Raw genomic sequence first — 10,835 nt, 5'->3', positions numbered from 1 at the left:
TCTCCTGCCTCTGCCTCCCAAGTAGCTGGGACCACAGGCGCCCACCACAACGCCCAGCTATTTTTTGGTTGGAGCCGTCAATGTTGTTTGGTGGCCGGGGCTGGATTCAAACCCACCACCTAAGGTGTATGTGGCTGGCGCCTTAGCCACTTGAGCCACAGGCGCCGAGCCAAGAAGTGGGACTTTTAAGAGGTGATGAAGCCATGAAGGCTCTGCCCTGGTGAATGGATTAATGCCATTCTAGGGAAACAGGGCTCCTTATAAAAGGATGGGTCTCCTGCCCCATGCTGCCCCTCTCTTTGCCCTCCTACCATGTGATGATGTGGCAAGAAGGTCTTCACTAGATTCTGGCCCCTCAACCTTGGAACTCCCGGCCTTCAGGATTGTGAGCCAATAAAATCTGTTCATTAAAAATTATTCAGTTTGTGGTATTCTGTTATAGCAGTACAAAATGGAATAAGGCAAGAGTGTACTTGTTTTTAGAAAAGGTATATTTCTTACGCTGGGCATGGTGGTTCATGTCTGTAATCCCAGCACTCTGGGAAGCCGAGGCAGGCAGATCACCTGAGCTCATGAGTTTGAGACCAGCCTGACCTAGAGTGAGACACTCCATCTCTAAAAATAGCCGGTTGTCATGATGGGTGCCTGTAGTTTCCAATACTTGAGAGGCTGAGGCAAGAGAATAACTTGAGCCCAAGAATTTGAGCTGTGATGCCACGGCACTCTACTGATGGTAACAAAGTGAAACTCTGTCTCAAAAAAAAAAAAAAAGAGAGAGAACAAAAAAAGCTGTCTTTCTTTCTTTTTTTCTTTCTTTCCTTCTTTCCTTTTCTTTTTTTTGCTGTTTTTGGTCAGGGCTGGGTTTGAACCTGCCACCTCCGGCATATGGGGCTGGTGCCCTACTCCTTTGAGCCACAGGAGAAATACAGCCACCCAACCTGTATTTCTTTTAACATCTGCTGTCAGACTGACTAGCTCCAGTTTGAGTTCATTCCTTTTCTGTTGGTTTCGGCTAAAAGCTACTACTGGGAGCCAGCTTGTATCAAAATTCTGATTTTTTTTCCTGCCATATGCCCTGAAGTTGCAGCCTAGGTTGCCATATATTCTGCATCCTAAGGTGCCCAGGTGACAGTCTGGCCAGATGCTGTTCCATCTCATAACAAAGGTCCCTAATTTTCTAGCCTGAGAAGGTTAGGTCCTCATATTTCATTCTTTCCTATCTCCATCTAATTCTACATTTTAGGTTCTTTTTCTTGGTGCATCCCACTTCTAGTTACCCAACTCTCTACCAGTTAGGAATGTATTACAGAAAACCTGACTAGCAGTGGCTTAAATACATTTGTGTTTACATGACTTATACAATAAGAAGTCTGGAGTTGCTCGGTGCAGTGGCTCACCCTGTAATCCTAGCACTCTGGGAGGCCAATTCAAACCAGTCTGAGCAAAGCAAGACCCCATCTCTATTAAAAATAGAAGAACTAGCTGGGCATTGTGGTGGGCATCTGTAGTGCCAGCTACTTGGGAGGCTGAGGCAAGAGGATCTCTTGACCCCAAGAGTTTGAGGTTGCTGTGAGCTATGATGCCAGAGCACTCTAGCCTGGGCAACAGAGTTAGACTCTTTCAAAAAAAAAAGAGAAAAGTCTGGGGTAGGCAGTTCAGGTTGGGTTCAGTGACTCAGAGATGCTACAGGGCTTTGCGGCATAAGAAACCACCCCAACATGTGGTTGCCTAAGACATAACTTTAGTTGGTAGTTCTCATTTGGGGTCTCTCATGCAGTTGCAGATGGAAGCTGGAGCTGGATGCATCTGAAAGTTCAAGCTGACTCAAGATCTAAGGTATCTCACACAACACACCTGGCAGTTGACACTGGTTGTTGCTGGGAACTCAGCTGAAACTGTTAGCTTTAGTGCCTACCTATGGTCTCCCCGTGTGGCTTGAGCTTCTTGGAGAGTGGCAGCCAAGTTATGAAAAGATGGATCCCAGAGTGAGCATTGAGTATGGCTCAAATGAAAGTGGGCTTCTTAAGAATCATTTCAGAAATCCCCAGACATCATTTCTGCTGCATTCTATTGATCAAACAAGTCATTAAGGCTGGCCCAGATGCAAGCGGAGGAGGCTTAGACATCTCTTAACGTGAGCTTGCATGACACTGGTGTGGACGTCCTTGGAGACTATACACCATAGTCCATCTTCTAGCAGCCACGGCCCACAGCCCTCCCACGTGTGACGCACACATGCCTTCTTTCCACGGCCTGCAGCATCTAGTCAGGTCAGACATGAGTGAGACTCTCAGTAGCAGTTACACCAGTACAGCTCCACAATGGTTCTTCTTGGCTGGAAGAACATGGCTGGTGTTCAAAGATGAGAAAGATCAAAGACTGTGATAAACACTCCTATCTGAATGGGGAAATGGTGTATTGGGGCCCAAAGTGGAAATCGAACAACAGTGATTCTGAAATTGCATTACTCACCTGTAGCCAGGCTCTTGGCTGGGAGTTCAGTTCTGCTCTCTGTGGCTCTTCTCAGCCCTTGGTTTTTGACTTCCTTTTCTTAGTTAACTCTTTCTTTTCCACAAGAAACATCTGTGTTGATAGCTAAGTGGCTTTCTCAGCCTGCCTGCTGCCTGTAGAAAATTAGATCCCAGATCTTCTTTTATTGCTTTGGGCTATCTCTGTACCTTTTAGTCTAAATGATACAATTCTTTTAAAAATGTTGTGGGTTTCCTGTACATCAACTCATAGTTCACTTACTAAGACAAAAGCCACACCCACGAATCTCACTGAGATCGTTTCTTCTGCAAAGGGCCAAAGTGCCTGATTAAATGCCCTTGAGATTCTTAAAAGCCTTCTTATTGGAAAGGGTTGAAGAGGAAAACTTTTAAAGATATTAGTCTGAAAAGATCTATGATGTTTGTTTTATAAGTGTTTCTGAAGTCTCACTAAAGAGTCTTGCCTTTGACTTCATCTTTACCCTGGGACCCTCCTTACTGGCAAGACCTTGGATTTGGGTTTCGTCCTGAGGCCATTTATTATTTTGAGAGTCTTTTGCTGGCTGGAAGGACTATACTCAATATTCCCTCTAAATTCTGCTAAAAAATTGAAAAGTTCCTTCTTTATTCAACTTTCTCTTCTCTCATTTTATCATTGGCAGACAGAAGAAGCCAATTGGCACTTTCACTATTCTGGCTAAAACTTTCCTTAGTCAGATACATAAATTCATAAGGTACCCTTTCTATTCTCATTAGGTACCTTTCTTTTCTTTTCTTTTTTTTTTTTTTGACATAGATTCTTATTCTGCCCTTGGTAGAGTGCTGTGGCATCATGGCTCACAGCAACCTCAAACTCTTGGGCTCAAGCCATCTTCCTACCTCAGCCTCCCAGAGTGCTGGGATTACAGGAGTGAGCCACTGTACCAGCCTGGCCACATTAGCTGCCTTTCTATTCTAATGAGAAGGAGGCACCTGTTGAATACCTTTTCTTTTCATTAGGCATCCTTTCTTTCGCACGTAACCACAGACCACACAGTTCTGCCAGACATTCCACTAACAGGGTCTCCTTCCCTCCAGCTTCTATCAGTCACTCCTCACTGTCCTTCACATCATTACCAACAACTCTCTTAAGGCCCTTCCAGCTTCCATCCATGGCCTGGCCCCAAAGCCAGTGATACTTGTTTTAGTTTTTCATAATAATAGCATCTTACTTCTGCAGGTCTTTGGTGCAAGGAGCCAGCTCTTGTTAACTTTCTAAGCTTTTTCTATCACTTCCTCTATCACTACACCTAGGTTTCTAGTTGGTCTACATTCCAAGACATGTCAGGGGAAGATGTGATTAAATGTGTTGTCATTTTGCAGTGAAGGTCCTAACTTTCCAGCCTGATATATTTATTGGTCCTTATATCTCACTACCTTCCTCCTTCGTCTTTGTATTTTGCCAGCTCCACATTTTAGGTTTGTTTTACTCGAGGATTCCATTTGAAGATAACAGATTCTGTACTACTTGGAAATTTGTTCAGCTTTAAGTTATAGAAAACCTGACTAATGACAGTGCTGGCTTTCACGGTCTTCCATGAGAAATTTGGAGCAGGCAGTGCAGGACTGGTTCAGATGCTGTCTGAGACCCACGGTCTTTTAATTTATAACACATGCACTTTTTCCTCATACATGTTGCTTCATGACCCCAGGATGGCTACTGTGCCTCCAGGTCTCACTTGCCACATTCCAGGTTGGCAGACATAGGAAGGGTGAGGTGCAAAAAGCTTTTTCTTCAGGAGCTTTTTTTTTTTTTTTTATTATGGTAGAAGTGCCCTCCCCAGAGATTGAAGTCTCTTTGACCTTGAATATCTTTTTGACCTTGACTAAGTGCTATGGCTATTCTTAGCTGTAACCAAATGTTTTTAGCTGGGTATGTTGACACCTTGAAAGAAAAAAAGGTTTTAATAATAAAGAAAGAGGGGCTGAATGGTGAGCAAGTATGTGTGATAGGCAGTATTTTCCTGAGTTGTTTTCTCACTTTCCTTGCTTCTTGGGAAACCTCTGATGCTTGGGAACCACTTACAGAGTAGCTCAGAGTTCCCTAGAGATGGAAAGGGGCTGAGGGAGAAGGTGCTGGGACACCTGTGTGCTTCTGCACTGTTCTACACTGTTCTGCCTTATATTCGGGCCTGGGGAGGTAAGGCTGGACAGGTCTTACAGGGCAAATGGTCTCTTTTGATAGCAATAAAAAGAAAGAAACCCACCTTCCTAATACCTTGTAGGAAAGGGGGGCCAGTAAATGTAGGTCAGGGAATCACAAGGACGGACGGTAATTAACATTTCTAGGCTCGGAGCCTGTGGCTCAAGCGGCTGTGGCTCAAGCGGCTAAGGCTCCAGCCACATACACCTAAGGTGGCGGGTTCGAATCCCCAGCCCGGGCCCGCCAAACAACAATGATGGCTGTAACCAAAAAATGGCCAGGCGTTGTGGCGGGCGCCTGTGGTCCCAGCTACTTGGGAGGCTGAGGCAGGAGACTCGCTTGAGCCCAGGAGTTGGAGGTTGCTGTGAGTGTGATGCCATGGCACTCTACCAGGGGGATAGCTTGAGGCTCTGTCTCAAAACAAAACAAAACAAAACATTTCTATAGCAGTTCTCAAAGCTCCTGTGCGCACAATGTCACTTGGCCACTTGGTAATCCTAGAGGAGCTGTCATTAAGGACCTTACTACAGCTGAGGAACTGAGCGGAAGCAGCATGAGCACTCCCTGGCCACGCTGTCTGCCAAGCCTCTTGTTCAGTCCCTGCAGCAATTAGAAGAGGGATGTGCTATTAGTCTCTGCTCTTCACAGATGAGAAAATAGAGGCTGGGAATTGCATCAGGACTGTATTTGTAAGAAAAGTCTCTGTCTATGGAACACGCAGGCAGCAGTCTGGGCCTTCCTCCCCTTCCCACAGACACTCCCAAAGACTTGGGCTTTGTGTAAGGTGAAGGAGACTTGCCCAGCAGTGTCCAGATGCTCCTGTTCTCTCCAGGCCCACTCGCTGGTGTTTGGATTAGTACAGACTGTTTTCTTTTCTTTTTTTTTGTTGCAGCTTGGCTGGGTTTGAACCTGCCACCCTCGGTATATGTGGCCTGCGCCCTACTCACTGAACTACAGGCGCCTCCCAATGCAGACTGTTTTCTTTTGGGCCTTATGCTTGCAGTGGGTCCTGGCTTCTTTTGGGGGCTTAGTTCCAGGTTCTGGGCTATTTTGGCTGGCAGGGACTGGTCTCAGCCCTGTGCCTCCAGGGTTGCATCTGGAGCTGCCCCCGGCTGGGTAGGTTTTGAAGCAGGCTGATTTCCTTTCTTTCTAGGTGTTTGACAAACTAATGAACACCAGACTTTCCTAGCCAGTCTTTACAATCTTCTCTTATCCCAACTCTCTGCTGGGGCAGAGAGGAGGAAGGCCCAGAAAGGTTTTTGGACAGGCTTTCTCCCACTTCCTTGGGAATTACTGCCAAAGGAGAGCCTCAAGAACAATCATCCCACCCTATCCTGTCCTACTTCTACTTTGGTCCCTGGTTTTGAGGGTCAACACCTGGCAGCCTGTTAGCTCTTTAAGAAAAGGGAGACTGGGCTCGGCACCTATAGCTCAACCGGCTAAGGCGCCAGCCACGTACACCTAAGGTGGCGGGTTCGAATCCCCAGCCCGGACCCGCCAAACAACAATGACGGCTGCAACCAAAAAATAGCCGGGCGTTGTGGCGGGCGCCTGTGGTCCCAGCTACTTGGGAGGCCGAGGCAGAAGACTCGCTTGAGCCCAGGAGTTGGAGGTTGCTGTGAGCTGTAATGCCAGAGCACTCTACCCAGGGGGACAGCTTGAGGCTCTGTCTCAAAAAAAAAAAAAAAAAAGAAAAAAAAAAAGAAAAGAAAAGAAAAGGGAGACTGAAGGCAAAAGGGGGGCTCTGAGACAAGAGAGTGACTGAAATAGGAGCCCTTATGACTCACTGGTCTCATCTGTGAAACGGGCACCATCAGTCATCGTCTTGGGAGTCAAATCAAGTAGTAGTTCTCAACTCCACTGGCTCTCTTTAATCCCAGTTCAGGTCCACCTCCTGCTTCCAGGTCTGTAGCAAAGGCCTCTCTGGCTCCAGCCCTAACTCCAGGAGTCAAACAGCCCTTCCCACACCTCCCTCATATTTGGTTCGGATGGTGAGAAAGGAGTTCAGTACTTTGACAAAGTTCACTAGCCTCAGGGCCTACAGGATTGGGAGTGGGGTCACCCTATCCCTGGGGCCCAAGCCCTTTTGGCACAAACACATGGGATGTCCAGGTGCTTAGGACACTTCGTCATGTTTCTCCCTGAGGTGCAGAGCGACACAGGAGGGCGATGTGGTTCCCAGGGATCTTGGTAAGCTGATGGTGGTGACAGATGGGACATAGAGGTGTGGGGGGTGAGTCATGCTGTAGGCAGCCCAGCCTTATGAGACAGCATCTGCTTTTACCTTCTTGCCAGCCCTACGGGGAGAGAGGTACCTTCCCTCTAAATATGGTGCATTTTCCAGTGCTCAGATCCACATTTGCAGTGGGGGAGCTCTGAAAGGTAAGAGGCCAAGGGTCCTGGGCTCAGCCCAAGGGTAGGAACTGAGTGTGTGAACCATGGAGGGAAGAAGGGAGGAGGCTGCTTCCTGTCTGGGTCTTGGAGGGGGGAGCCACTGCAGAGAAGAGGATCAGGGCAGATGGGGTAAGAATGTGATCCACTTTCTCCAAGAAGAGCTAGGGAAAGCAAGGGAAGAGAAATGGAAACTCTGCTCACCCTCTGTGTGCAGACAAGACCAAATGCCCTGGTGAGGGGTGCTGGTCCTCTCTGTCCCCTCTCTGTGGCCTCTTCTGAGCTAAGCTGAGCTGTGTGTGTTGAGTCAGACTCAGACCTTGCCCTGGCATTGTCCACGGCAATGGCAAGTGAGATAAAGCACATCTGCACTGGGCTCAGCACCTGTAGCGCAGTGGTTACAGTGCAAGGCACATACACCCAGGCTGTTGGGTTCTAACCTGGCCTGGGCCTGCTAAACAACAATGACCAGCCTGAGCTAGAGTGAGACCCCCCCACCCAGGCATTGTGGTGGGTGCCTGTAGTCCCAGCTACTTGGGAGGCTGAGGCAAGAAGGTCTCTTAAGCCCAAGAGTTTGAGATTGTAGTGAGCTATGATGCTACAGCATTCTACTGAGGGTGATGTAGTGAGATTCTGTCTTAGAAAAAAAAAAAGCACATCTGCACTGGATTCTGAGGGCAGGAATTTCCCAAACCCACGCAGAAGTGAGGAAACAGAAGCCCTGATATGGCAGAGGACGGGACTCTGAGAACAGGGATCTTCCAAATCCATGCAGAGGCGGGGAACAGAGGGCCTCTGCTTAGAGTCTCTGCTTGCAGTCTGCTGGTGAGAGGGTGGTGGAGCTGTGAGCCTCTTTCCATGGCAGTCTCCTAGCCCCCAAATGCACGTACCTAGATGCCCATCTCCCCACCTGGCCCCTTGGGAGCACTTTCCAGAATGAGCTCCTGATTTCTCTGCTGTCCCACTCTGGACCTCCCCCAGCTATCTCCTGGTGCACAGAAGCGCCAGATCCCAGTGGGACATGCAGGGTACATGATGCTGATGAACATTAAAGGCAGGGGGAAGGGATCTTCCCTGGTATTACCACCTCATCCCCCACCATCACTTTCTTTTTCTTAGCTCTACTTTATTTATCTTCATTGCATTTGTGTCGTCAATCTATTCAACGTTTATTTGTTGCTGTCTGTTTTTCTCCCTAGATTGTTGTCTCCACTGGGCAGGGACTTTATCTATGTTGTAGATAAAGTCTACAGCTCTCAACGCTGTGTGCAGGTGCCTCTAAATATTTATATAAACAATGAATGCCAGCCACTCACTAGCTATTTGACCTTGGGTACATACGGATGGGTACCTCTTGGTTAGCTTTTATCATAGCCTTGCCATGTGCTGGGCATTGTGTATTCGATGAGCTTTGTATATAATTGACTTATTTAAGCCCCACACATTCCTGAGGTAGTTACAATTATTATCCTCCATCATAAGAGAGGAGTGAAATGAAGCCTAGGGAGGAGGGTGATCTGCTTACGGGAGGCAACTGGTGCAGAGCTGGGATATCCTAGGAGAGAATCCAGCTTGACCAGAGCTGGGCTAACTGCTGGGGTACTTGTGCTGTGCGACTGTCTGCTCTTCTCTGCCCCCGGCTCCTGATACTTCCTTGCCTATAAAGCAGGGCTAATCACAGCCCTTCCTTCCTCCCTTTCTCATAGGAGTTCATCTTCCAGGAGGCATGGCATAGGCAGAGTTTGGGTGCTGGGGGCTGAGGGAAGCATTAGCATCTAGCTGCCTCCAAACATACTGAGGCTTCCTCATTGGCCTGGGAATCAACCTCCTCTTCCCTCTCACACACTTCCAAGTTTTGAGTTATCTTCCTGTGAAGTGGGGAGGGGTCCCTCAGGCTCCAGGATGAGGGAGAGGACAGAGGATTGATGAAAGAATATCCATTTCTGGTAACATGGTATCTGTGCCTAACTCTAGCTAAAAACACCAAACGTGCTGGATAGAATTAAACCAATCATTTTCAAAGAATTGAGGGGCTGGTAAGGCAGTAAGGAGCAAGTAGGCCAAAACCTTAAGGGCAGAATCCCAGAGTGAGCGGGTCCCTCGTGCCCTGAGGGCACTAACCAAGCCTTTGAACCTGAGCTGTGGCCTCAATGGTTGGGGAGTGAGGAGATCCCCAGGCCTCACCTGATGAGGGGACACAAGTGGGAGACCCTTCATGATGTTGGGACCCCAAAAAGCTACACACTTATGCTAAAAGCCAGAGGACACCCTTCTCCACCCAAAAGAGGGCTCAAGGAAAGTTGTCTTCATGCTGAACTGAGCAGGGGAGAAGCAGCTCCAGCCCAGGCCAGGCACACAAGTCTGTAGTTCAAGTCTATTCACATCCTGAGGGGTGGAAGGGCAGGAAAACACAAGCTCACACTGCTGAAAGCACCCCTGGGAGGAACACACTTTCCTCCTATGCCTCAAAGACTTCCTGTAATAACTTCCCCTAAGTAAGCAAGCAGCTCATAGCCAAAGTAACCTGTAGGTCAGCCACATAGGGCATCTCATCAGCCTCCAGTCTTCTCATCTGTGAACACTCAGCTAGATGCTCTCCAAGTCACCCCCATAAGGATTCGCTGGGATACAACCCAAGCAATGCAAGTGCATCCCTGTTGTGAATGCTAGGTGCCTGTTCAGAGTGAAGACTTGGGGGATGGATGCGATGGGTTAGCCCCAGTCCTGTCCTCACACAATGCGGGAAGGACAGGGCAGGAGGCTGTCCCCACTTCGGGGGCATCGGGGTGGGGGGAAATGGGGAATGGTGTCTGAGGCTCAGACTGGGCCTTTGAAGTGTGCCATACATGGGCAGGTGGTGCATGTAGCAGGGGCTCTGGGAGGGAGGAGGCAGGGGTGCCCTGGGCGTCCTCAGCAGAGTTTGACCTACTTGGCACCTATAATTGCTCCCTTCCTTGGTTGGGAGGGTACAAATAGGCAGCACCATCTCTAGGCCCTCACAGTGGAGATGCCAGCACCAGAGGTGAGTGCCAGCTGCCCAGGTCTAGCCCTGAGTTGGGCATGAGGACAGCTCAGCCTCTCTCCTGACCAAGGGTCTGGTGTAGGGGGAGAGAGATGACCATAGCAGGGACTGTTGGGGTGAAAGGAGTCAGAAGAGCAGACTTAGTGGTTCTCTTGCATGATGAGGGGCTGTGGGGAAGTTTGGGCCAGGAGGTGTGAGAGCTGAGGTCCAGTGTCACCCCTGTTAGCTCCCTCTTCCTCCTTGCTCCATTCCTGAGGGTGGGTTGATACTGGCCAGGGCTAAACGGGGAAGAGAGGACTCCACCAGCCTCTAGGCACTGTGCTTCCAAGACAGCAGCAGTGATGGTGCCAGGCAGGCTGGCAGGGGCCCATGAGGGCATGCTGCACACCTCTGAGGCTCCTCATCCCCTGGAGCCATGGCCCTCATTTCTCCTGGGAACCTAGGCAGTTGCTCCAATCCTGGGCTGTCACAGGAATTATACCCCAGGCAGTGCTTGGCACCCCAGCTCCTGTTCCCTGCAAGCCACAGCCATGCCAGCCATTCACTCTGGGCAGCAGTTCCAGCAGAGGGGAATCTTTTTTTTTTTTTTAATTGAATGGTAACTATGTACATTAATGCACTTCTGGGGTACAGTGTGGGGTTTTCACATGCAATCCGAAATACTTCCATCAAACTGGTCAACACAGCCTTCATGTCATTTTCTCAGTTATTGTTTTAAAACGTTCACATTCTACTCTTAGAAAGATTCACT

Source organism: Otolemur garnettii, unplaced genomic scaffold, assembly GCF_000181295.1.
Source record: "Otolemur garnettii isolate 467f Iridium unplaced genomic scaffold, OtoGar3 scaffold00244, whole genome shotgun sequence".
NCBI lineage: Eukaryota > Metazoa > Chordata > Mammalia > Primates > Galagidae > Otolemur > Otolemur garnettii.
This window is presented reverse-complemented; position numbering follows the sequence as displayed.